Source organism: Sceloporus occidentalis, unplaced genomic scaffold, assembly GCF_023333645.1.
Source record: "Sceloporus occidentalis isolate IW3139 unplaced genomic scaffold, rSceOcc1.0.p SCAF_19, whole genome shotgun sequence".
NCBI lineage: Eukaryota > Metazoa > Chordata > Lepidosauria > Squamata > Phrynosomatidae > Sceloporus > Sceloporus occidentalis.
The window spans coordinates 12,194,268-12,221,606 of NW_028316999.1; the positions used below are offsets into that span (position 1 = coordinate 12,194,268).

The 27,339-nt window shown below is 45.2% G+C and overlaps 4 pseudogenes; all 4 read right to left on the reverse strand.

The window, feature by feature from the left end:
• Nucleotides 1–850: 850 nt before the first annotated feature.
• Nucleotides 851–3,514, reverse strand: LOC149302416 (DC-STAMP domain-containing protein 2 pseudogene; annotated as a pseudogene).
• A 4,395-nt stretch (nucleotides 3,515–7,909) lies between these two features.
• On the reverse strand, nucleotides 7,910–10,573 carry LOC149302417 (DC-STAMP domain-containing protein 2 pseudogene; annotated as a pseudogene).
• A 4,396-nt stretch (nucleotides 10,574–14,969) lies between these two features.
• Nucleotides 14,970–17,621, reverse strand: LOC149302418 (DC-STAMP domain-containing protein 2 pseudogene; annotated as a pseudogene).
• A 5,158-nt stretch (nucleotides 17,622–22,779) lies between these two features.
• Nucleotides 22,780–24,684, reverse strand: LOC149302419 (DC-STAMP domain-containing protein 2 pseudogene; annotated as a pseudogene).
• Between the last annotated feature and the right edge of the window lie 2,655 nt (nucleotides 24,685–27,339).

Below are 27,339 nucleotides of genomic sequence, written 5' to 3' on the forward strand. Positions count from 1 at the left end.
AAACATCTGGGACTATGCTATGCAGCTTATACTACAACATGACCATTGAATCTGAATGCGGGAATTGACCATTCGGGTAATTTTCGTTTTAGTTTTCCCATTATATATTTTTCGGTAGCATTAAAATTTAAAGAGATGCTGAAACCTGTGAATTTGGCGATTAAAGCCAGCAAAACTAAATACCTCCCAGATGCGAATGGCTTTGAAAATGATGCATTAGTCTAGTTCTATATTCAGTAGGTATAGACGATCTACTGTCAGCAATACTGACCTAAAGTGCTAGCTTCTTGTCGTAAGAATGGATTGGGCATTCAGTTTGCAGTAATGACTGACATCTGGGGACATTAAATATTGAAAGGAATACGTACAGTAGACCTGAAATATTAATCCTTTTTTGTTAGTTTTCTTAAAAAAAAAAAAAAAAAAAGAACATTTAAAATGTCTTAAAAGAAACCTGCTATTTGTTTTCCCAAAGCCAAAGTCAAAATTTATTTAAGAGTGAAAGGCGCAAAAAACAGTGGTCTAAACTGTCTAAAAGGACGCCGACACTTTTGGTGGTTGCCACGTTCAAAATCTGGATCACTTAAAAGTTTCTGGATTCGTTGAAGGTCATAATTCTGATCTTAACCCTCTACGCTGTGCGTTTTCTTCACTGAGAGCTCCAGAGAAAGTGTCCAGCTTCTTTGATGTGTCGGTGTCTTCTTTCCCATGTGCCCATATAAAAAAGCCTTGAAGTTCACTCAGACTTGCATGCAGCAGGAACAGGATGCAAGCCGATTCACTTGGTGGTGAAGGGATTACAAAGGAAATTTAGGTAGAAGAAGGGGTGGGTATAGTTCTGAATTCCATTCTAGTTTCCACCTCCATTCTTCACCGCCCGCCGCCCTCTCCTATTGGGTGGCTTCTGCCGCGCGGGGGTGACCAGATCCCTCTTCCTTCGTGCTTCTGTCCACTTTGTGAATGGGGGGGCCGTGTGGTCCTCAGAATCTGAAGAGTCGGTGACCTCTGTTGAGTTCTGATATTCAAAATCTGTATCTTCAGAGTCCTCACTGGATTCAACCTCACTGATTCCTGAGCTCTCATCTTCCTCCCTGCCACGGACCTCCTCCTTATACTTCTCCAGGAGCTTCTCGCCTAACGCTGCTCTGCTACCCTGGCTACGGAGAACCTGTTTGAGGCGATCCTTCACAAACTCTTTCAGCTTCTTCCTCTTTCCTTTCTCTTCAGCCTTCATGGTTTTCATGGCATCGATCCAGAGGTGGACCTGTTCTTCGTCACTGGAGTCGACCTCCTCTTCGATAGCCTCAGAGTATGCCAGTGGAGCCATACAAATTGTGCAGATGTTATCAAGGATCTCAAAGCAGCCCCTGCAGTACATCCCTTTACAGCCTGGGGTGATGCAGGCCAGGCAGTCCTGCCCCTCGCTGCCAGTGATTATCTTGGCACATGCCATGCAGTACTGCTCATTGGTGCCCAACAGCTGGGCAAACCAGCGGCACCCGGGGAGTTTTGCCGCTAGGACCTGCAGGAAGCTAGAGTGCCCCCCGTCCTCTGCATTCATCCTCACGCTCCTGATCAAGGAGTCCTCAATGTTTGTGCGTTTGGTTATCAAGTTGTTGTAAAGAAAACAGATGCGCTCCTGCTCCCGGGATGGGTAATAATAGGCACAGATTACGCGCTGCAGCCTCCGTATGTAGACGCCAAATATCGCAATGAGGAAGCACAGGCCATACATTGAGCCTATGAGTATGTATCCTTTAAAGTCTGGGGCGGACGGAGCCACTAGGCATTTCTTTGACAAAACTGTCAAGTTCCCTCTCTGAAGGATGTCAAACGCAGACACCACATTGGAGAAGATTTCGCTGGCATAACCGGAGCCGTTGATCAGCACAGAGAACGTCACCGGAGCTCTGGCAACCACGTCCGCTTGCAGCAGGTAATACACCATGTCCAGCACCCAGTAGATGATGAAGTCCATCACCATCATGAATGCGACCACCAGAACATTTCGGAAGACGTTGATGATGTCAAAAGAATATCCCTTCCTCTCACGTTTGGTCAGGTAAAGCGAACCTGGCAGGATGAAGTTGTAGGCCTCTCTGGCGGAAAGGGGCAGGAGGGTTCTGCGCCCTTGCTTGGCTCTCATCACGTCCAGCTCTATGAAGGACCGTGTTATGTAGATATTGTCGTGGTTATCTTCATAGAGGTACTTGCGCTGGTACCGAGCGGCCATGATGTAGATGAAGAGGCAAACAAATGTCATTGAATAGCTGAACATGCTGAGCACATCCAGATAGGGGTTCAGTGTGCTCTGCACTTCGCTCATTATGCCGACTGCCACCTGCTTGATGCTCTTGCTGGAGTTCAGGTTTATGTCGAAGTCGTGAATAACCGTCACGTTAAACTCAAACTTGTCCTTGATGTTGCGGAGCATGTTGATGATGGGGTTTTTCACATGCTTTCGGACATATTTCTGGAGATACTTTGGCAGGAGGCATAGGATTGTAACGGTTTTAGCCAGTCCACACAGCGGTTTGAAGGCGTCCACAATGTAGCACAGGAATGACAAGAATGACATCACCTGGAAGCACTGATTCCGCGCCGTGTCAAATATTTTCCTGCACTTTAGATAGGGAACTTCCAGTTCCTCGTTACAGACCTCCCCGATATTGGCGATAAAACGCCACACATTCCGCAGCACGCGTCCAATGTGCTTCACTCCGTCTGTCACCGTCTTGAAGAACTTTCTGGCCCGATCGGCCACCCCTTTCAGCCTCTGGCCGATGTTCTTCAGAATATCCAGCGCACTCACTAACGGCCTTTTAACTTTTTCCAGGAGCTCCTTGGTCTGGTTCATGGCCAGTTCCACGCCGCAGGACACGGACTCAGATGAGCGCCGGAAATTCTCCAAGGTGTTGGCTGCAGGTCCCTGTAAGGCCAGCGAGAAGGCGACCAGGAGCACGATGGTCTTCCCCTCAATTGAGAAGAGCTGGGGCAGCATAAGGAACACTGTGACCCGCATCTTCATGAAGAAGGCCATGCCGAGGGTGAGGAGGATGCAGATGACCACTGAGGACACGATGCAGTACTTCAGGTTATAGTTCTTCACAAAGAGGACGATGGCCGCATACATGGCGGTGAGAATCAACCCAAAGGTGAAGGCGCCACAGCTCCTCAGAGAAGATTTCACCGCATTGTCCTCTCGGAGTTGGGCTCTCACCTCCTTTTTGTCCTCGTCAATGTAATCCTCGGCGCTCACTTCCTCGACCTTCACTTCTTCAGGGCACAGGTTTGACAAGCAATTGCGGGAGCAGTCACAGGGGCAGTCGCGGGGGCAGTCGCAGTCCCGCGGGCAGTCGCAGGGGCAGTCGCAGGGGCACTTGCGCTTGCAGGGGCACTTGCAGGAGCAAGGACAGTTGCAGGAACAGGCGCAGGGGCAGGTACTCCGGCATAGGCCACATGTGGTTTTGCAGCAGGTACACATCCATTCCCAGGGACCTAGTGTTGTCCCCATCTTGTCAGTTGTTTTTTTGCAACAATATCTGCCCTGACTTGCCTCACTCAGCGATCACAAAAGCAGGAGGAGAAATGGGTCAAAATGAAGAAATAAAAGTCAGTCTCTTTACTAATCTTTTGCACTACTGGAGGTTCAGTCACTACAAGTAGCTTGCTGTCTCCTCTAGTACTGAAGCTCCACGCCCAGTGCGAGGTTATTATGCTCTGATGATGTCACAATAGCACTGCTGTCATGACAGGGAGAGCAGGGCACATGCCAGCACCTACGGGGGAGGGGCACCTTGCTTTTTATTAAGATAAACTGACATAACAGTTATGAGAAGCTTATTAAACTATCTATCTATCTATCTATCTATCTATCTATATATATATATTTATCTCTCTCTCTCTTTCTCTCTCTCTTTCTCTCTCTCTCTCTCTCTCTCTCTCTCTCTCTCTCTATATATATATATATATATATACATACATTAAATTACATACCCTTTAAGTCATAAAATCTGGTTGTAGTCAGAAAAATCTGTGTGGCACAATTCAGTGGTTGACTAAAAGATAATAAAGGGTATGAGCCAAAATGCATGTAAGGACCATATCACGTAATGAAACCACAAGGGTTTGCTTTGAGAGCAGCCAAACCACTTTACCAGCAGTTAGACCAAAGGGACTGTAGAAAGAGGTATCTAAAGTGTAAAATTACAGACACATGTTTCTAATTTAAGTTGGTGGAGATCCCAGAACAGTACTGAATGCCCAATTATTGCTTTGGCAGAAATCCCTTAACAGTATGCAAGGATCTCAGCAACTCGGAAATTGGGCTCATTTGCCTCTTATAATTCTAAGTTGGTTGAAGTCTATTATTCACAGAACTTGACAAACTCACTGGGTCAGCATTGAGAGGGTTAAATACCCTTGCTATAAGGTTTTGTTTTTGCTTTACTTGTCCAGTGTGTTTATTTGGTTTTACACCATTAAGATCAATTAAAGTTTAGTCAGGTCATTTAGTCCATTGTGGCTAACTCTGCTTTTGGAGCCTCCTCGTGTATACCGCCTTACTAATCCAACAGACATCCTGGCAGAGGTGCCCCTACCATCTAGGTGCCCTGCCCAAGGTTGCCTGTATGTTCATGCCGGTCTACCTTTTGGGGCTTACATCCTAATGACATTTTCACCACACCACAAGATTGCAGAGTAGAAAAAATGTGTCACGCAGAAAGACTTCATTTCTGCGGCTTATGTGTGTATGCAGGGTGGAAGCCACCAAAACCGGCTAGGAGAAAGGCTTAGCTGTATAAGTAATAGATACATTGATACTGTTCAAACCTGACATTGATTTACCCATGCAGCTTTTTCGCTGAGGCAGCTGTTTCAAAATTCATATCAGTATATTGGAATATTTGAACTCTCCTCAGCTGACCGTATACTAACAGTTTCATAAACTAATGAGATACATTGTTTTATTAGTGCAATTTTTTAGTGATTTAGTTTACTTCAGGGAAGCTGAGATCTGTCTCACTGTGGAACAGGCAGCATTATCTAGTCATTTCCCTGCCCCTTGAAGTTTTTTGACGCATATATTAATGTCTTAAATCTGTAATCTTGAAACATCGTGGCATATGTTTTAGTGTATGGAACTGCAAAACGTAGGACTTGGGGAAAGTGAAAGGTATAAAAGGTTCCCAGAATGTATTTTAAGTAGATTCAAAGTAAACCTGTGTTTAAACTCTGTTTAAAGTTTGTTGGTTAAATTATTTTACACTACAATGAGAGATGGACAGTGTGGAGAAAAACCAACTAAGGTCTAGATTGGTTAAAGTTAAACTCTAGCCACGATATGTCTTTTGATGTTTGTGATAGCCGAGGGTCGCCTATTATTTTCCTGTTTTTTATGCAAAAGCATAGAGCGATTAATCAGAATTCGTTTGCGCTGTTTCCCCGCCCTGAGCTTTTTGCCTTGCTGGAGATGCGTTCCATTGAACAGCTCTGGAGCCGCAGTGTCTCCAGCAGGTGTTTATTCCTTTTCTTTCACGTAAACAAAACCCCAAAATATTCAAGTAGGTCCTATGTACTTTAATATGCATTAATCGTTGGTAAGGCATTTTGGGGCTGGATTAATTCCTCTTTGTATGCCAAAAGCTCAGATTTTTTCCCCCCACAAAATACTCTTTGATTTCATAGATAACAGGATGCCACACTCCTAGGCCTGATGGCAGAAAGGGTGGTGGTGTAGGCATCCTTCTCTCACCTGACTGCACCTTCCAGCATATACCAAGCCCTCCCTCCCTCTCATTCTGTTCCTTTGAAGTTCACACAATCCATCTTTTCTCTCCACTCTCTCTTCAAATTGCTGTTATATATCGCCCTCCAGGCCCTACCTCACAGTTATTTGACTGCCTGGCTCCCTTTCTTCCTCTTTCCTAATATCCCCTGCCTTATTCTGGGTGACTTTAACATTCCTTTAGATATATCTAACAACTCTGCTAGCTCCAAACTCCTCTCCCCGACATCCTCCTCTGGTCTCTCTCAATAGACGCACACTGAGGGACACTCACTTGATCTGGTTTTCTCCAGATCATGCTCCCTTTCAGATTTCTCCATCTACCCCTTCCCTCTGTCTGACCACCACCTTTTATCCTTTTCTCCAGTGCTAACCCCTAATAAAACAAACTTACATCCCTCACATTCGGTCCCTCGCCAGATCCTGACGCTTGCACCTAAAAAACATCTCTCGTGTCCGCCCATTCCTCACCCAAGAATCCACAAAAACTCTGGTTCATTCACTTATCATTTCCCGTGTTGGCTACTGCAACACTCTTCTGGTTGGCATTCAACTGTCGCTGCTTGGCTTATCTTCCTTGCACGACGCTCCTCTTCTGCTTCCCCACTCTGTGAAACCCTCCACTGGCTCCCAATTGCCTTTAGAATTAAATTTAAAATCCTGGTACTGACATATAAGGCCATCCATAATACGGTCCCTCCATACATTTCTGACCTCATTAGCAAATACTCTCCTACTCGATCCCTACGTTCTTCCCATGGGCTAAGGCTCTCCTCCTTACTTACCACCTCTTCCTTTTCCCGTCTACAAGATTTCACTCGAGCTGCCATATATCTCTGGAATCTACTCCCAAGGAACCTTCAGCATTCACCCTCCCTCCCGACATTCAAGAAACATCTCAAAACCCACTTCTTCAGAGAAGCATACCATCTTAGCTGCTAGAACTTCCTTGTCATTGATACAACCACCACACTACCTCTCACCCTTTCTCTGTGCCTTATGTTTGTCACCCCATTCCCTCAAGATTGTAAGCTTGCGAGCAGGGCTCTCTCTGTCAATTCTTGTCTTGTCATTTCCCTTGAATTCATGTACTGTATTAAGCGCTGCGTAAACTGTTGGCGCTATATAAATAAAAGATAATAATAATAATAATAATAATAATGGGGAATGAGCTATAGTGGTAAAATGTGACTTGCACCCCATCTTTTTTTTTTTTATCCCTATGTTCATATCTACTACAATTTAAATAGAAGCAGTACACATTAGTACTCATAAACATCTGGGACTATGCTATGCAGCTTATACTACAACATGACCATTGAATCTGAATGCGGGAATTGACCATTCGGGTAATTTTCGTTTTAGTTTTCCCATTATATATTTTTCGGTAGCATTAAAATTTAAAGAGATGCTGAAACCTGTGAATTTGGCGATTAAAGCCAGCAAAACTAAATACCTCCCAGATGCGAATGGCTTTGAAAATGATGCATCAGTCTAGTTCTATATTCAGTAGGTATAGACGATCTACTGTCAGCAATACTGACCTAAAGTGCTAGCTTCTTGTCGTAAGAATGGATTGGGCATTCAGTTTGCAGTAATGACTGACATCTGGGGACATTAAATATTGAAAGGAATACGTACAGTAGACCTGAAATATTAATCCTTTTTTGTTAGTTTTCTTAAAAAAAAAAAAAAAAAGAACATTTAAAATGTCTTAAAAGAAACCTGCTATTTGTTTTCCCAAAGCCAAAGTCAAAATTTATTTAAGAGTGAAAGGCGCAAAAAACAGTGGTCTAAACTGTCTAAAAGGACGCCGACACTTTTGGTGGTTGCCACGTTCAAAATCTGGATCACTTAAAAGTTTCTGGATTCGTTGAAGGTCATAATTCTGATCTTAACCCTCTACGCTGTGCGTTTTCTTCACTGAGAGCTCCAGAGAAAGTGTCCAGCTTCTTTGATGTGTCGGTGTCTTCTTTCCCATGTGCCCATATAAAAAAGCCTTGAAGTTCACTCAGACTTGCATGCAGCAGGAACAGGATGCAAGCCGATTCACTTGGTGGTGAAGGGATTACAAAGGAAATTTAGGTAGAAGAAGGGGTGGGTATAGTTCTGAATTCCATTCTAGTTTCCACCTCCATTCTTCACCGCCCGCCGCCCTCTCCTATTGGGTGGCTTCTGCCGCGCGGGGGTGACCAGATCCCTCTTCCTTCGTGCTTCTGTCCACTTTGTGAATGGGGGGGCCGTGTGGTCCTCAGAATCTGAAGAGTCGGTGACCTCTGTTGAGTTCTGATATTCAAAATCTGTATCTTCAGAGTCCTCACTGGATTCAACCTCACTGATTCCTGAGCTCTCATCTTCCTCCCTGCCACGGACCTCCTCCTTATACTTCTCCAGGAGCTTCTCGCCTAACGCTGCTCTGCTACCCTGGCTACGGAGAACCTGTTTGAGGCGATCCTTCACAAACTCTTTCAGCTTCTTCCTCTTTCCTTTCTCTTCAGCCTTCATGGTTTTCATGGCATCGATCCAGAGGTGGACCTGTTCTTCGTCACTGGAGTCGACCTCCTCTTCGATAGCCTCAGAGTATGCCAGTGGAGCCATACAAATTGTGCAGATGTTATCAAGGATCTCAAAGCAGCCCCTGCAGTACATCCCTTTACAGCCTGGGGTGATGCAGGCCAGGCAGTCCTGCCCCTCGCTGCCAGTGATTATCTTGGCACATGCCATGCAGTACTGCTCATTGGTGCCCAACAGCTGGGCAAACCAGCGGCACCCGGGGAGTTTTGCCGCTAGGACCTGCAGGAAGCTAGAGTGCCCCCCGTCCTCTGCATTCATCCTCACGCTCCTGATCAAGGAGTCCTCAATGTTTGTGCGTTTGGTTATCAAGTTGTTGTAAAGAAAACAGATGCGCTCCTGCTCCCGGGATGGGTAATAATAGGCACAGATTACGCGCTGCAGCCTCCGTATGTAGACGCCAAATATCGCAATGAGGAAGCACAGGCCATACATTGAGCCTATGAGTATGTATCCTTTAAAGTCTGGGGCGGACGGAGCCACTAGGCATTTCTTTGACAAAACTGTCAAGTTCCCTCTCTGAAGGATGTCAAACGCAGACACCACATTGGAGAAGATTTCGCTGGCATAACCGGAGCCGTTGATCAGCACAGAGAACGTCACCGGAGCTCTGGCAACCACGTCCGCTTGCAGCAGGTAATACACCATGTCCAGCACCCAGTAGATGATGAAGTCCATCACCATCATGAATGCGACCACCAGAACATTTCGGAAGACGTTGATGATGTCAAAAGAATATCCCTTCCTCTCACGTTTGGTCAGGTAAAGCGAACCTGGCAGGATGAAGTTGTAGGCCTCTCTGGCGGAAAGGGGCAGGAGGGTTCTGCGCCCTTGCTTGGCTCTCATCACGTCCAGCTCTATGAAGGACCGTGTTATGTAGATATTGTCGTGGTTATCTTCATAGAGGTACTTGCGCTGGTACCGAGCGGCCATGATGTAGATGAAGAGGCAAACAAATGTCATTGAATAGCTGAACATGCTGAGCACATCCAGATAGGGGTTCAGTGTGCTCTGCACTTCGCTCATTATGCCGACTGCCACCTGCTTGATGCTCTTGCTGGAGTTCAGGTTTATGTCGAAGTCGTGAATAACCGTCACGTTAAACTCAAACTTGTCCTTGATGTTGCGGAGCATGTTGATGATGGGGTTTTTCACATGCTTTCGGACATATTTCTGGAGATACTTTGGCAGGAGGCATAGGATTGTAACGGTTTTAGCCAGTCCACACAGCGGTTTGAAGGCGTCCACAATGTAGCACAGGAATGACAAGAATGACATCACCTGGAAGCACTGATTCCGCGCCGTGTCAAATATTTTCCTGCACTTTAGATAGGGAACTTCCAGTTCCTCGTTACAGACCTCCCCGATATTGGCGATAAAACGCCACACATTCCGCAGCACGCGTCCAATGTGCTTCACTCCGTCTGTCACCGACTTGAAGAAGTTTCTGGCCCGATCGGCCACCCCTTTCAGCCTCTGGCCGATGTTCTTCAGAATATCCAGCGCACTCACTAACGGCCTTTTAACTTTTTCCAGGAGCTCCTTGGTCTGGTTCATGGCCAGTTCCACGCCGCAGGACACGGACTCAGATGAGCGCCGGAAATTCTCCAAGGTGTTGGCTGCAGGTCCCTGTAAGGCCAGCGAGAAGGCGACCAGGAGCACGATGGTCTTCCCCTCAATTGAGAAGAGCTGGGGCAGCATAAGGAACACTGTGACCCGCATCTTCATGAAGAAGGCCATGCCGAGGGTGAGGAGGATGCAGATGACCACTGAGGACACGATGCAGTACTTCAGGTTATAGTTCTTCACAAAGAGGACGATGGCCGCATACATGGCGGTGAGAATCAACCCAAAGGTGAAGGCGCCACAGCTCCTCAGAGAAGATTTCACCGCATTGTCCTCTCGGAGTTGGGCTCTCACCTCCTTTTTGTCCTCGTCAATGTAATCCTCGGCGCTCACTTCCTCGACCTTCACTTCTTCAGGGCACAGGTTTGACAAGCAATTGCGGGAGCAGTCACAGGGGCAGTCGCGGGGGCAGTCGCAGTCCCGCGGGCAGTCGCAGGGGCAGTCGCAGGGGCACTTGGGCTTGCAGGGGCACTTGCAGGAGCAAGGACAGTTGCAGGAACAGGCGCAGGGGCAGGTACTCCGGCATAGGCCACATGTGGTTTTGCAGCAGGTACACATCCATTCCCAGGGACCTAGTGTTGTCCCCATCTTGTCAGTTGTTTTTTTGCAACAATATCTGCCCTGACTTGCCTCACTCAGCGATCACAAAAGCAGGAGGAGAAATGGGTCAAAATGAAGAAATAAAAGTCAGTCTCTTTACTAATCTTTTGCACTACTGGAGGTTCAGTCACTACAAGTAGCTTGCTGTCTCCTCTAGTACTGAAGCTCCACGCCCAGTGCGAGGTTATTATGCTCTGATGATGTCACAATAGCACTGCTGTCATGACAGGGAGAGCAGGGCACATGCCAGCACCTACGGGGGAGGGGCACCTTGCTTTTTATTAAGATAAACTGACATAACAGTTATGAGAAGCTTATTAAACTATCTATCTATCTATCTATCTATATATATATTTATCTCTCTCTTTCTCTCTCTCTCTCTCTCTCTCTCTCTCTCTCTCTCTCTCTCTCTCTCTCTCTATATATATACATTAAATTACATACCCTTTAAGTCATAAAATCTGGTTGTAGTCAGAAAAATCTGTGTGGCACAATTCAGTGGTTGACTAAAAGATAATAAAGGGTATGAGCCAAAATGCATGTAAGGACCATATCACGTAATGAAACCACAAGGGTTTGCTTTGAGAGCAGCCAAACCACTTTACCAGCAGTTAGACCAAAGGGACTGTAGAAAGAGGTATCTAAAGTGTAAAATTACAGACACATGTTTCTAATTTAAGTTGGTGGAGATCCCAGAACAGTACTGAATGCCCAATTATTGCTTTGGCAGAAATCCCTTAACAGTATGCAAGGATCTCAGCAACTCGGAAATTGGGCTCATTTGCCTCTTATAATTCTAAGTTGGTTGAAGTCTATTATTCACAGAACTTGACAAACTCACTGGGTCAGCATTGAGAGGGTTAAATACCCTTGGTATAATGTTTTGTTTTTGCTTTACTTGTCCAGTGTGTTTATTTGGTTTTACACCATTAAGATCAATTAAAGTTTAGTCAGGTCATTTAGTCCATTGTGGCTAACTCTGCTTTTGGAGCCTCCTCGTGTATACCGCCTTACTAATCCAACAGACATCCTGGCAGAGGTGCCCCTACCATCTAGGTGCCCTGCCCAAGGTTGCCTGTATGTTCATGCCGGTCTACCTTTTGGGGCTTACATCCTAATGACATTTTCACCACACCACAAGATTGCAGAGTAGAAAAAATGTGTCACGCAGAAAGACTTCATTTCTGCGGCTTATGTGTGTATGCAGGGTGGAAGCCACCAAAACCTGCTAGGAGAATGGCTTAGCTGTATAAGTAATAGATACATTGATACTGTTCAAACCTGACATTGATTTACCCATGCAGCTTTTTCGCTGAGGCAGCTGTTTCAAAATTCATATCAGTATATTGGAATATTTGAACTCTCCTCAGCTGACCGTATACTAACAGTTTCATAAACTAATGAGATACATTGTTTTATTAGTGCAATTTTTTAGTGATTTAGTTTACTTCAGGGAAGCTGAGATCTGTCTCACTGTGGAACAGGCAGCATTATCTAGTCATTTCCCTGCCCCTTGAAGTTTTTTGACGCATATATTAATGTCTTAAATCTGTAATCTTGAAACATCGTGGCATATGTTTTAGTGTATGGAACTGCAAAACGTAGGACTTGGGGAAAGTGAAAGGTATAAAAGGTTCCCAGAATGTATTTTAAGTAGATTCAAAGTAAACCTGTGTTTAAACTCTGTTTAAAGTTTGTTGGTTAAATTATTTTACACTGCAATGAGAGATGGACAGTGTGGAGAAAAACCAACTAAGGTCTAGATTGGTTAAAGTTAAACTCTAGCCACGATATGTCTTTTGATGTTTGTGATAGCCGAGGGTCGCCTATTATTTTCCTGTTTTTTATGCAAAAGCATAGAGCGATTAATCAGAATTCGTTTGCGCTGTTTCCCCGCCCTGAGCTTTTTGCCTTGCTGGAGATGCGTTCCATTGAACAGCTCTGGAGCCGCAGTGTCTCCAGCAGGTGTTTATTCCTTTTCTTTCACGTAAACAAAACCCCAAAATATTCAAGTAGGTCCTATGTACTTTAATATGCATTAATCGTTGGTAAGGCATTTTGGGGCTGGATTAATTCCTCTTTGTATGCCAAAAGCCCAGATTTTTCCCCCCCACAAAATACTCTTTGATTTCATAGATAACAGGATGCCACACTCCTAGGCCTGATGGCAGAAAGGGTGGTGCTGTAGGCATCCTTCTCTCACCTGACTGCACCTTCCAGCATATACCAAGCCCTCCCTCCCTCTCATTCTGTTCCTTTGAAGTTCACACAATCCATCTTTTCTCTCCACTCTCTCTTCAAATTGCTGTCATATATCGCCCTCCAGGCCCTACCTCACAGTTATTTGACTGCCTGGCTCCCTTTCTTCCTCTTTCCTAATATCCCCTGCCTTATTCTGGGTGACTTTAACATTCCTTTAGATATATCTAACAACTCTGCTAGCTCCAAACTCCTCTCCCCGACATCCTCCTCTGGTCTCTCTCAATAGACGCACACTGAGGGACACTCACTTGATCTGGTTTTCTCCAGATCATGCTCCCTTTCAGATTTCTCCATCTACCCCTTCCCTCTGTCTGACCACAACCTTTTATCCTTTTCTCCAGTGCTAACCCCTAATAAAACAAACTTACATCCCTCACATTCAGTCCCTCGCCAGATCCTGACGCTTGCACCTAAAAAACATCTCTCGTGTCCGCCCATTCCTCACCCAAGAATCCACAAAAACTCTGGTTCGTTCACTTATCATTTCCCGTCTTGGCTACTGCAACACTCTTCTGGTTGGCATTCAACTGTCGCTGCTAGGCTTATCTTCCTTGCACGACGCTCCTCTTCTGCTTCCCCACTCTGTGAAACCCTCCACTGGCTCCCAATTGCCTTTAGAATTAAATTTAAAATCCTGGTACTGACATATAAGGCCATCCATAATACGGTTCCTCCATACATTTCTGACCTCATTAGCAAATACTCTCCTACTCGATCCCTACGTTCTTCCCATGGGCTAAGGCTCTCCTCCTTACTTATCACCTCTTCCTTTTCCCGTCTACAAGATTTCACTCGAGCTGCCATATATCTCTGGAATCTACTCCCAAGGAACCTTCAGCATTCACCCTCCCTCCCGACATTCAAGAAACATCTCAAAACCCACTTCTTCAGAGAAGCATACCATCTTAGCTGCTAGAACTTCCTTGTCATTGATACAACCACCACACTACCTCTCACCCTTTCTCTGTGCCTTATGTTTGTCACCCCATTCCCTCAAGATTGTAAGCTTGCGAGCAGGGCTCTCTCTGTCAATTCTTGTCTTGTCATTTCCCTTGAATTCATGTACTGTATTAAGCGCTGCGTAAACTGTTGGCGCTATATAAATAAAAGATAATAATAATAATAATAATAATAATAATGGGGAATGAGCTATACGCTTGTTTGGCTTAATTTACTGAGTGGTAAAATGTGACTTGCACCCCATCTTTTTTTTTTATCCCTATGTTCATATCTACTACAATTTAAATAGAAGCAGTACACATTAGTACTCATAAACATCTGGGACTATGCTATGCAGCTTATACTACAACATGACCATTGAATCTGAATGCGGGAATTGACCATTCGGGTAATTTTCGTTTTAGTTTTCCCATTATATATTTTTCGGTAGCATTAAAATTTAAAGAGATGCTGAAACCTGTGAATTTGGCGATTAAAGCCAGCAAAACTAAATACCTCCCAGATGCGAATGGCTTTGAAAATGATGCATCAGTCTAGTTCTATATTCAGTAGGTATAGACGATCTACTGTCAGCAATACTGACCTAAAGTGCTAGCTTCTTGTCGTAAGAATGGATTGGGCATTCAGTTTGCAGTAATGACTGACATCTGGGGACATTAAATATTGAAAGGAATACGTACAGTAGACCTGAAATATTAATCCTTTTTTGTTAGTTTTCTTAAAAAAAAAAAAAAAAAAAGAACATTTAAAATGTCTTAAAAGAAACCTGCTATTTGTTTTCCCAAAGCCAAAGTCAAAATTTATTTAAGAGTGAAAGGCGCAAAAAACAGTGGTCTAAACTGTCTAAAAGGACGCCGACACTTTTGGTGGTTGCCACGTTCAAAATCTGGATCACTTAAAAGTTTCTGGATTCGTTGAAGGTCATAATTCTGATCTTAACCCTCTACGCTGTGCGTTTTCTTCACTGAGAGCTCCAGAGAAAGTGTCCAGCTTCTTTGATGTGTCGGTGTCTTCTTTCCCATGTGCCCATATAAAAAAGCCTTGAAGTTCACTCAGACTTGCATGCAGCAGGAACAGGATGCAAGCCGATTCACTTGGTGGTGAAGGGATTACAAAGGAAATTTAGGTAGAAGAAGGGGTGGGTATAGTTCTGAATTCCATTCTAGTTTCCACCTCCATTCTTCACCGCCCGCCGCCCTCTCCTATTGGGTGGCTTCTGCCGCGCGGGGGTGACCAGATCCCTCTTCCTTCGTGCTTCTGTCCACTTTGTGAATGGGGGGGCCGTGTGGTCCTCAGAATCTGAAGAGTCGGTGACCTCTGTTGAGTTCTGATATTCAAAATCTGTATCTTCAGAGTCCTCACTGGATTCAACCTCACTGATTCCTGAGCTCTCATCTTCCTCCCTGCCACGGACCTCCTCCTTATACTTCTCCAGGAGCTTCTCGCCTAACGCTGCTCCGCTACCCTGGCTACGGAGAACCTGTTTGAGGCGATCCTTCACAAACTCTTTCAGCTTCTTCCTCTTTCCTTTCTCTTCAGCCTTCATGGTTTTCATGGCATCGATCCAGAGGTGGACCTGTTCTTCGTCACTGGAGTCGACCTCCTCTTCGATAGCCTCAGAGTATGCCAGTGGAGCCATACAAATTGTGCAGATGTTATCAAGGATCTCAAAGCAGCCCCTGCAGTACATCCCTTTACAGCCTGGGGTGATGCAGGCCAGGCAGTCCTGCCCCTCGCTGCCAGTGATTATCTTGGCACATGCCATGCAGTACTGCTCATTGGTGCCCAACAGCTGGGCAAACCAGCGGCACCCGGGGAGTTTTGCCGCTAGGACCTGCAGGAAGCTAGAGTGCCCCCCGTCCTCTGCATTCATCCTCACGCTCCTGATCAAGGAGTCCTCAATGTTTGTGCGTTTGGTTATCAAGTTGTTGTAAAGAAAACAGATGCGCTCCTGCTCCCGGGATGGGTAATAATAGGCACAGATTACGCGCTGCAGCCTCCGTATGTAGACGCCAAATATCGCAATGAGGAAGCACAGGCCATACATTGAGCCTATGAGTATGTATCCTTTAAAGTCTGGGGCGGACGGAGCCACTAGGCATTTCTTTGACAAAACTGTCAAGTTCCCTCTCTGAAGGATGTCAAACGCAGACACCACATTGGAGAAGATTTCGCTGGCATAACCGGAGCCGTTGATCAGCACAGAGAACGTCACCGGAGCTCTGGCAACCACGTCCGCTTGCAGCAGGTAATACACCATGTCCAGCACCCAGTAGATGATGAAGTCCATCACCATCATGAATGCGACCACCAGAACATTTCGGAAGACGTTGATGATGTCAAAAGAATATCCCTTCCTCTCACGTTTGGTCAGGTAAAGCGAACCTGGCAGGATGAAGTTGTAGGCCTCTCTGGCGGAAAGGGGCAGGAGGGTTCTGCGCCCTTGCTTGGCTCTCATCACGTCCAGCTCTATGAAGGACCGTGTTATGTAGATATTGTCGTGGTTATCTTCATAGAGGTACTTGCGCTGGTACCGAGCGGCCATGATGTAGATGAAGAGGCAAACAAATGTCATTGAATAGCTGAACATGCTGAGCACATCCAGATAGGGGTTCAGTGTGCTCTGCACTTCGCTCATTATGCCGACTGCCACCTGCTTGATGCTCTTGCTGGAGTTCAGGTTTATGTCGAAGTCGTGAATAACCGTCACGTTAAACTCAAACTTGTCCTTGATGTTGCGGAGCATGTTGATGATGGGGTTTTTCACATGCTTTCGGACATATTTCTGGAGATACTTTGGCAGGAGGCATAGGATTGTAACGGTTTTAGCCAGTCCACACAGCGGTTTGAAGGCGTCCACAATGTAGCACAGGAATGACAAGAATGACATCACCTGGAAGCACTGATTCCGCGCCGTGTCAAATATTTTCCTGCACTTTAGATAGGGAACTTCCAGTTCCTCGTTACAGACCTCCCCGATATTGGCGATAAAACGCCACACATTCCGCAGCACGCGTCCAATGTGCTTCACTCCGTCTGTCACCGTCTTGAAGAACTTTCTGGCCCGATCGGCCACCCCTTTCAGCCTCTGGCCGATGTTCTTCAGAATATCCAGCGCACTCACTAACGGCCTTTTAACTTTTTCCAGGAGCTCCTTGGTCTGGTTCATGGCCAGTTCCACGCCGCAGGACACGGACTCAGATGAGCGCCGGAAATTCTCCAAGGTGTTGGCTGCAGGTCCCTGTAAGGCCAGCGAGAAGGCGACCAGGAGCACGATGGTCTTCCCCTCAATTGAGAAGAGCTGGGGCAGCATAAGGAACACTGTGACCCGCATCTTCATGAAGAAGGCCATGCCGAGGGTGAGGAGGATGCAGATGACCACTGAGGACACGATGCAGTACTTCAGGTTATAGTTCTTCACAAAGAGGACGATGGCTGCATACATGGCGGTGAGAATCAACCCAAAGGTGAAGGCGCCACAGCTCCTCAGAGAAGATTTCACCGCATTGTCCTCTCGGAGTTGGGCTCTCACCTCCTTTTTGTCCTCGTCAATGTAATCCTCGGCGCTCACTTCCTCGACCTTCGCTTCTTCAGGGCACAGGTTTGACAAGCAATTGCGGGAGCAGTCACAGGGGCAGTCGCGGGGGCAGTCGCAGTCGCAGGGGCAGTCGCAGGGGCACTTGCGCTTGCAGGGGCACTTGCAGGAGCAAGGACAGTTGCAGGAACAGGCGCAGGGGCAGGTACTCCGGCATAGGCCACATGTGGTTTTGCAGCAGGTACACATCCATTCCCAGGGACCTAGTGTTGTCCCCATCTTGTCAGTTGTTTTTTTGCAACAATATCTGCCCTGACTTGCCTCACTCAGCGATCACAAAAGCAGGAGAAGAAATGGGTCAAAATGAAGAAATAAAAGTCAGTCTCTTAACTAATCTTTTGCACTACTGGAGGTTCAGTCACTACAAGTAGCTTGCTGTCTCCTCTAGTACTGAAGCTCCACGCCCAGTGCGAGGTTATTATGCTCTGATGATGTCACAATAGCACTGCTGTCATGACAGGGAGAGCAGGGCACATGCCAGCACCTACGGGGGAGGGGCACCTTGCTTTTTATTAAGATAAACTGACATAACAGTTATGAGAAGCTTATTAAACTATCTATCTATCTATCTATCTATATATATATATATATATATATTTATCTATCTCTCTCTTTCTCTCTCTCTCTCTCTCTCTCTCTCTATATATATATATATATATATACATTAAATTACATACCCTTTAAGTCATAAAATCTGATTGTAGTCAGAAAAATCTGTGTGGCACAATTCAGTGGTTGACTAAAAGATAATAAAGGGTATGAGCCAAAATGCATGTAAGGACCATATCACGTAATGAAACCACAAGGGTTTGCTTTGAGAGCAGCCAAACCACTTTACCAGCAGTTAGACCAAAGGGACTGTAGAAAGAGGTATCTAAAGTGTAAAATTACAGACACATGTTTCTAATTTAAGTTGGTGGAGATCCCAGAACAGTACTGAATGCCCAGTTATTGCTTTGGCAGAAATCCCTTAACAGTATGCAAGGATCTCAGCAACTCGGAAATTGGGCTCATTTGCCTCTTATAATTCTAAGTTGGTTGAAGTCTATTATTCACAGAACTTGACAAACTCACTGGGTCAGCATTGAGAGGGTTAAATACCCTTGCTATAAGGTTTTGTTTTTGCTTTACTTGTCCAGTGTGTTTATTTGGTTTTACACCATTAAGATCAATTAAAGTTTAGTCAGGTCATTTAGTCCATTGTGGCTAACTCTGCTTTTGGAGCCTCCTCGTGTATACCGCCTTACTAATCCAACAGACATCCTGGCAGAGGTGCCCCTACCATCTAGGTGCCCTGCCCAAGGTTGCCTGTATGTTCATGCCGGTCTACCTTTTGGGGCTTACATCCTAATGACATTTTCACCACACCACAAGATTGCAGAGTAGAAAAAATGTGTCACGCAGAAAGACTTCATTTCTGCGGCTTATGTGTGTATGCAGGGTGGAAGCCACCAAAACCGGCTAGGAGAAAGGCTTAGCTGTATAAGTAATAGATACATTGATACTGTTCAAACCTGACATTGATTTACCCATGCAGCTTTTTCGCTGAGGCAGCTGTTTCAAAATTCATATCAGTATATTGGAATATTTGAACTCTCCTCAGCTGACCGTATACTAACAGTTTCATAAACTAATGAGATACATTGTTTTATTAGTGCAATTTTTTAGTGATTTAGTTTACTTCAGGGAAGCTGAGATCTGTCTCACTGTGGAACAGGCAGCATTATCTAGTCATTTCCCTGCCCCTTGAAGTTTTTTGACGCATATATTAATGTCTTAAATCTGTAATCTTGAAACATCGTGGCATATGTTTTAGTGTATGGAACTGCAAAACGTAGGACTTGGGGAAAGTGAAAGGTATAAAAGGTTCCCAGAATGTATTTTAAGTAGATTCAAAGTAAACCTGTGTTTAAACTCTGTTTAAAGTTTGTTGGTTAAATTATTTTACACTACAATGAGAGATGGACAGTGTGGAGAAAAACCAACTAAGGTCTAGATTGGTTAAAGTTAAACTCTAGCCACGATATGTCTTTTGATGTTTGTGATAGCCGAGGGTCGCCTATTATTTTCCTGTTTTTTATGCAAAAGCATAGAGCGATTAATCAGAATTCGTTTGCGCTGTTTCCCCGCCCTGAGCTTTTTGCCTTGCTGGAGATGCGTTCCATTGAACAGCTCTGGAGCCGCAGTGTCTCCAGCAGGTGTTTATTCCTTTTCTTTCACGTAAACAAAACCCCAAAATATTCAAGTAGGTCCTATGTACTTTAATATGCATTAATCGTTGGTAAGGTATTTTGGGGCTGGATTAATTCCTCTTTGTATGCCAAAAGCTCAGATTTTTTCCCCCCACAAAATACTCTTTGATTTCATAGATAACAGGATGACACACTCCTAGGCCTGATGGCAGAAAGGGTGGTGGTGTAGGCATCCTTCTCTCACCTGACTGCACCTTCCAGCATATACCAAGCCCTCCCTCCCTCTCATTCTGTTCCTTTGAAGTTCACACAATCCATCTTTTCTCTCCACTCTCTCTTCAAATTGCTGTCATATATCGCCCTCCAGGCCCTACCTCACAGTTATTTGACTGCCTGGCTCCCTTTCTTCCTCTTTCCTAATATCCCCTGCCTTATTCTGGGTGACTTTAACATTCCTTTAGATATATCTAACAACTCTGCTAGCTCCAAACTCCTCTCCCCGACATCCTCCTCTGGTGTCTCTCAATAGACGCACACTGAGGGACACTCACTTGATCTGGTTTTCTCCAGATCATGCTCCCTTTCAGATTTCTCCATCTACCCCTTCCCTCTGTCTGACCACCACCTTTTATCCTTTTCTCCAGTGCTAACCCCTACTAAAACAAACTTACATCCCTCACATTCGGTCCCTCGCCAGATCCTGACGCTTGCACCTAAAAAACATCTCTCGTGTCCGCCCATTCCTCACCCAAGAATCCACAAAAACTCTGGTTCATTCACTTATCATTTCCCGTCTTGGCTACTGCAACACTCTTCTGGTTGGCATTCAACTGTCGCTGCTAGGTTATCTTCCTTGCACGACGCTCCTCTTCTGCTTCCCCACTCTGTGAAACCCTCCACTGGCTCCCAATTGCCTTTAGAATTAAATTTAAAATCCTGGTACTGACATATAAGGCCATCCATAATACGGTCCCTCCATACATTTCTGACCTCATTAGCAAATACTCTCCTACTCGATCCCTACGTTCTTCCCATGGGCTAAGGCTCTCCTCCTTACTTATCACCTCTTCCTTTTCCCGTCTACAAGATTTCACTCGAGCTGCCATATATCTCTGGAATCTACTCCCAAGGAACCTTCAGCATTCACCCTCCCTCCCGACATTCAAGAAACATCTCAAAACCCACTTCTTCAGAGAAGCATACCATCTTAGCTGCTAGAACTTCCTTGTCATTGATACAACCACCACACTACCTCTCACCCTTTCTCTGTGCCTTATGTTTGTCACCCCATTCCCTCAAGATTGTAAGCTTGCGAGCAGGGCTCTCTCTGTCAATTCTTGTCTTGTCATTTCCCTTGAATTCATGTACTGTATTAAGCGCTGCGTAAACTGTTGGCGCTATATAAGTAAAAGATAATAATAATAATAATAATAATAATAATAATGGGGAATGAGCTATACGCTTGTTTGGCTTAATTTACTGAGTGGTAAAATGTGACTTGCACCCCATCTTTTTTTTTTATCCCTATGTTCATATCTACTACAATTTAAATAGAAGCAGTACACATTAGTACTCATAAACATCTGGGACTATGCTATGCAGCTTATACTACAACATGACCATTGAATCTGAATGCGGGAATTGACCATTCGGGTAATTTTCGTTTTAGTTTTCCCATTATATATTTTTCGGTAGCATTAAAATTTAAAGAGATGCTGAAACCTGTGAATTTGGCGATTAAAGCCAGCAAAACTAAATACCTCCCAGATGCGAATGGCTTTGAAAATGATGCATTAGTCTAGTTCTATATTCAGTAGGTATAGACGATCTACTGTCAGCAATACTGACCTAAAGTGCTAGCTTCTTGTCGTAAGAATGGATTGGGCATTCAGTTTGCAGTAATGACTGACATCTGGGGACATTAAATATTGAAAGGAATACGTACAGTAGACCTGAAATATTAATCCTTTTTTGTTAGTTTTCTTAAAAAAAAAAAAAAAAAAAGAACATTTAAAATGTCTTAAAAGAAACCTGCTATTTGTTTTCCCAAAGCCAAAGTCAAAATTTATTTAAGAGTGAAAGGCGCAAAAAACAGTGGTCTAAACTGTCTAAAAGGACGCCGACACTTTTGGTGGTTGCCACGTTCAAAATCTGGATCACTTAAAAGTTTCTGGATTCGTTGAAGGTCATAATTCTGATCTTAACCCTCTACGCTGTGCGTTTTCTTCACTGAGAGCTCCAGAGAAAGTGTCCAGCTTCTTTGATGTGTCGGTGTCTTCTTTCCCATGTGCCCATATAAAAAAGCCTTGAAGTTCACTCAGACTTGCATGCAGCAGGAACAGGATGCAAGCCGATTCACTTGGTGGTGAAGGGATTACAAAGGAAATTTAGGTAGAAGAAGGGGTGGGTATAGTTCTGAATTCCATTCTAGTTTCCACCTCCATTCTTCACCGCCCGCCGCCCTCTCCTATTGGGTGGCTTCTGCCGCGCGGGGGTGACCAGATCCCTCTTCCTTCGTGCTTCTGTCCACTTTGTGAATGGGGGGGCCGTGTGGTCCTCAGAATCTGAAGAGTCGGTGACCTCTGTTGAGTTCTGATATTCAAAATCTGTATCTTCAGAGTCCTCACTGGATTCAACCTCACTGATTCCTGAGCTCTCATCTTCCTCCCTGCCACGGACCTCCTCCTTATACTTCTCCAGGAGCTTCTCGCCTAACGCTGCTCTGCTACCCTGGCTACGGAGAACCTGTTTGAGGCGATCCTTCACAAACTCTTTCAGCTTCTTCCTCTTTCCTTTCTCTTCAGCCTTCATGGTTTTCATGGCATCGATCCAGAGGTGGACCTGTTCTTCGTCACTGGAGTCGACCTCCTCTTCGATAGCCTCAGAGTATGCCAGTGGAGCCATACAAATTGTGCAGATGTTATCAAGGATCTCAAAGCAGCCCCTGCAGTACATCCCTTTACAGCCTGGGGTGATGCAGGCCAGGCAGTCCTGCCCCTCGCTGCCAGTGATTATCTTGGCACATGCCATGCAGTACTGCTCATTGGTGCCCAACAGCTGGGCAAACCAGCGGCACCCGGGGAGTTTTGCCGCTAGGACCTGCAGGAAGCTAGAGTGCCCCCCGTCCTCTGCATTCATCCTCACGCTCCTGATCAAGGAGTCCTCAATGTTTGTGCGTTTGGTTATCAAGTTGTTGTAAAGAAAACAGATGCGCTCCTGCTCCCGGGATGGGTAATAATAGGCACAGATATAGGCTGCAGCCTCCGTATGTAGACGCCAAATATCGCAATGAGGAAGCACAGGCCATACATTGAGCCTATGAGTATGTATCCTTTAAAGTCTGGGGCGGACGGAGCCACTAGGCATTTCTTTGACAAAACTGTCAAGTTCCCTCTCTGAAGGATGTCAAACGCAGACACCACATTGGAGAAGATTTCGCTGGCATAACCGGAGCCGTTGATCAGCACAGAGAACGTCACCGGAGCTCTGGCAACCACGTCCGCTTGCAGCAGGTAATACACCATGTCCAGCACCCAGTAGATGATGAAGTCCATCACCATCATGAATGCGACCACCAGAACATTTCGGAAGACGTTGATGATGTCAAAAGAATATCCCTTCCTCTCACGTTTGGTCAGGTAAAGCGAACCTGGCAGGATGAAGTTGTAGGCCTCTCTGGCGGAAAGGGGCAGGAGGGTTCTGCGCCCTTGCTTGGCTCTCATCACGTCCAGCTCTATGAAGGACCGTGTTATGTAGATATTGTCGTGGTTATCTTCATAGAGGTACTTGCGCTGGTACCGAGCGGCCATGATGTAGATGAAGAGGCAAACAAATGTCATTGAATAGCTGAACATGCTGAGCACATCCAGATAGGGGTTCAGTGTGCTCTGCACTTCGCTCATTATGCCGACTGCCACCTGCTTGATGCTCTTGCTGGAGTTCAGGTTTATGTCGAAGTCGTGAATAACCGTCACGTTAAACTCAAACTTGTCCTTGATGTTGCGGAGCATGTTGATGATGGGGTTTTTCACATGCTTTCGGACATATTTCTGGAGATACTTTGGCAGGAGGCATAGGATTGTAACGGTTTTAGCCAGTCCACACAGCGGTTTGAAGGCGTCCACAATGTAGCACAGGAATGACAAGAATGACATCACCTGGAAGCACTGATTCCGCGCCGTGTCAAATATTTTCCTGCACTTTAGATAGGGAACTTCCAGTTCCTCGTTACAGACCTCCCCGATATTGGCGATAAAACGCCACACATTCCGCAGCACGCGTCCAATGTGCTTCACTCCGTCTGTCACCGTCTTGAAGAACTTTCTGGCCCGATCGGCCACCCCTTTCAGCCTCTGGCCGATGTTCTTCAGAATATCCAGCGCACTCACTAACGGCCTTTTAACTTTTTCCAGGAGCTCCTTGGTCTGGTTCATGGCCAGTTCCACGCCGCAGGACACGGACTCAGATGAGCGCCGGAAATTCTCCAAGGTGTTGGCTGCAGGTCCCTGTAAGGCCAGCGAGAAGGCGACCAGGAGCACGATGGTCTTCCCCTCAATTGAGAAGAGCTGGGGCAGCATAAGGAACACTGTGACCCGCATCTTCATGAAGAAGGCCATGCCGAGGGTGAGGAGGATGCAGATGACCACTGAGGACACGATGCAGTACTTCAGGTTATAGTTCTTCACAAAGAGGACGATGGCCGCATACATGGCGGTGAGAATCAACCCAAAGGTGAAGGCGCCACAGCTCCTCAGAGAAGATTTCACCGCATTGTCCTCTCGGAGTTGGGCTCTCACCTCCTTTTTGTCCTCGTCAATGTAATCCTCGGCGCTCACTTCCTCGACCTTCACTTCTTCAGGGCACAGGTTTGACAAGCAATTGCGGGAGCAGTCACAGGGGCAGTCGCGGGGGCAGTCGCAGTCCCGCGGGCAGTCGCAGGGGCAGTCGCAGGGGCACTTGCGCTTGCAGGGGCACTTGCAGGAGCAAGGACAGTTGCAGGAACAGGCGCAGGGGCAGGTACTCCGGCATAGGCCACATGTGGTTTTGCAGCAGGTACACATCCATTCCCAGGGACCTAGTGTTGTCCCCATCTTGTCAGTTGTTTTTTTGCAACAATATCTGCCCTGACTTGCCTCACTCAGCGATCACAAAAGCAGGAGAAGAAATGGGTCAAAATGAAGAAATAAAAGTCAGTCTCTTTACTAATCTTTTGCACTACTGGAGGTTCAGTCACTACAAGTAGCTTGCTGTCTCCTCTAGTACTGAAGCTCCACGCCCAGTGCGAGGTTATTATGCTCTGATGATGTCACAATAGCACTGCTGTCATGACAGGGAGAGCAGGGCACATGCCAGCACCTACGGGGGAGGGGCACCTTGCTTTTTATTAAGATAAACTGACATAACAGTTATGAGAAGCTTATTAAACTATCTATCTATCTATATATATATATATATTTATCTCTCTCTCTCTTTCTCTCTCTCTCTCTCTCTCTCTCTCTCTCTCTCTCTCTCTATATATATATATATATATATATATATATATATACATACATTAAATTACATACCCTTTAAGTCATAAAATCTGATTGTAGTCAGAAAAATCTGTGTGGCACAATTCAGTGGTTGACTAAAAGATAATAAAGGGTATGAGCCAAAATGCATGTAAGGACCATATCACGTAATGAAACCACAAGGGTTTGCTTTGAGAGCAGCCAAACCACTTTACCAGCAGTTAGACCAAAGGGACTGTAGAAAGAGGTATCTAAAGTGTAAAATTACAGACACATGTTTCTAATTTAAGTTGGTGGAGATCCCAGAACAGTACTGAATGCCCAATTATTGCTTTGGCAGAAATCCCTTAACAGTATGCAAGGATCTCAGCAACTCGGAAATTGGGCTCATTTGCCTCTTATAATTCTAAGTTGGTTGAAGTCTATTATTCACAGAACTTGACAAACTCACTGGGTCAGCATTGAGAGGGTTAAATACCCTTGCTATAAGGTTTTGTTTTTGCTTTACTTGTCCAGTGTGTTTATTTGGTTTTACACCATTAAGATCAATTAAAGTTTAGTCAGGTCATTTAGTCCATTGTGGCTAACTCTGCTTTTGGAGCCTCCTCGTGTATACCGCCTTACTAATCCAACAGACATCCTGGCAGAGGTGCCCCTACCATCTAGGTGCCCTGCCCAAGGTTGCCTGTATGTTCATGCCGGTCTACCTTTTGGGGCTTACATCCTAATGACATTTTCACCACACCACAAGATTGCAGAGTAGAAAAAATGTGTCACGCAGAAAGACTTCATTTCTGCGGCTTATGTGTGTATGCAGGGTGGAAGCCACCAAAACCGGCTAGGAGAAAGGCTTAGCTGTATAAGTAATAGATACATTGATACTGTTCAAACCTGACATTGATTTACCCATGCAGCTTTTTCGCTGAGGCAGCTGTTTCAAAATTCATATCAGTATATTGGAATATTTGAACTCTCCTCAGCTGACCGTATACTAACAGTTTCATAAACTAATGAGATACATTGTTTTATTAGTGCAATTTTTTAGTGATTTAGTTTACTTCAGGGAAGCTGAGATCTGTCTCACTGTGGAACAGGCAGCATTATCTAGTCATTTCCCTGCCCCTTGAAGTTTTTTGACGCATATATTAATGTCTTAAATCTGTAATCTTGAAACATCGTGGCATATGTTTTAGTGTATGGAACTGCAAAACGTAGGACTTGGGGAAAGTGAAAGGTATAAAAGGTTCCCAGAATGTATTTTAAGTAGATTCAAAGTAAACCTGTGTTTAAACTCTGTTTAAAGTTTGTTGGTTAAATTATTTTACACTACAATGAGAGATGGACAGTGTGGAGAAAAACCAACTAAGGTCTAGATTGGTTAAAGTTAAACTCTAGCCACGATATGTCTTTTGATGTTTGTGATAGCCGAGGGTCGCCTATTATTTTCCTGTTTTTTATGCAAAAGCATAGAGCGATTAATCAGAATTCGTTTGCGCTGTTTCCCCGCCCTGAGCTTTTTGCCTTGCTGGAGATGCGTTCCATTGAACAGCTCTGGAGCCGCAGTGTCTCCAGCAGGTGTTTATTCCTTTTCTTTCACGTAAACAAAACCCCAAAATATTCAAGTAGGTCCTATGTACTTTAATATGCATTAATCGTTGGTAAGGTATTTTGGGGCTGGATTAATTCCTCTTTGTATGCCAAAAGCTCAGATTTTTTCCCCCCACAAAATACTCTTTGATTTCATAGATAACAGGATGACACACTCCTAGGCCTGATGGCAGAAAGGGTGGTGGTGTAGGCATCCTTCTCTCACCTGACTGCACCTTCCAGCATATACCAAGCCCTCCCTCCCTCTCATTCTGTTCCTTTGAAGTTCACACAATCCATCTTTTCTCTCCACTCTCTCTTCAAATTGCTGTCATATATCGCCCTCCAGGCCCTACCTCACAGTTATTTGACTGCCTGGCTCCCTTTCTTCCTCTTTCCTAATATCCCCTGCCTTATTCTGGGTGACTTTAACATTCCTTTAGATATATCTAACAACTCTGCTAGCTCCAAACTCCTCTCCCCGACATCCTCCTCTGGTCTCTCTCAATAGACGCACACTGAGGGACACTCACTTGATCTGGTTTTCTCCAGATCATGCTCCCTTTCAGATTTCTCCATCTACCCCTTCCCTCTGTCTGACCACCACCTTTTATCCTTTTCTCCAGTGCTAACCCCTACTAAAACAAA